We start from the raw sequence: 922 nt of genomic DNA on the forward strand, positions 1-922 counted from the left end.
CTCACACACACAAAGCGACTTACACATGTTGTATAGCACATCAGCAGGCGGGTACACCTATGGGGGTCGAAGGTCAGGTAGATAGTCTATAGAAATAGTAGCATAGTAATATTAATATAGGCATACAGTAGTAGCATACAAAGTAGTATAGACAGTAAGGTTATTTTTTTAAAGAAAATAATAATAATGTAATTCAGATACTGATTGAAAAATACCTGGGTTCAATTCCTGACATTTTCTGGCTTGGTCAGTCACATCTATGAACACAATTGGCAGTGTTCACGCGAGGGAAGCTGATGGGGTATGAGTCCTGGTCATTGCAATACCAACTCCTATACTGGCCTGTTCAGCAGGGAGGGGATCTGGGGGAGATAGTGTGATCCTCCTCGCTGTCAGGTGAAAAGAAGGGTCAGGTGACTCAACACATATTGAAGGAGGCATGTGGTAGTCTACACCCTCCCCAGACAGACAGTAGGGCAGCATGTGGTAGTCTACACCCTCCCCAGACAGACAGTATGGCAGCATGTGGTAGTCTACACCCTCCCCAGACTGACAGTAGGGCAGCATGTGGTAGTCTACACCCTCCCCAGACCGACAGTAGGGCAGCATGTGGTAGTCTACACCCTCCCCAGACTGACAGTAGGGCAGCATGTGGTAGTCTACACCCTCCCCAGACCGACAGTAGGGCAGCATGTGGTAGTCTACACCCTCCCCAGACCGACAGTAGGGCAGCATGTGGTAGTCTACACCCTCCCCAGACCGACAGTAGGGCAGCATGTGGTAGTCTACACCCTCCCCAGACTGACAGTAGGGCAGCATGTGGGTAGTCTACACCCTCCCCAGACCGACAGTAGGGCAGCATGTGGTAGTCTACACCCTCCCCAGACTGACAGTAGGGCAGCATGTGGTAGTCTACACCCTC

The sequence above is a fragment of the Notolepis coatsorum genome, assembly GCF_963971535.1.
Source record: "Notolepis coatsorum genome assembly, chromosome: 15".
Classification (NCBI taxonomy): domain Eukaryota; kingdom Metazoa; phylum Chordata; class Actinopteri; order Aulopiformes; family Paralepididae; genus Notolepis; species Notolepis coatsorum.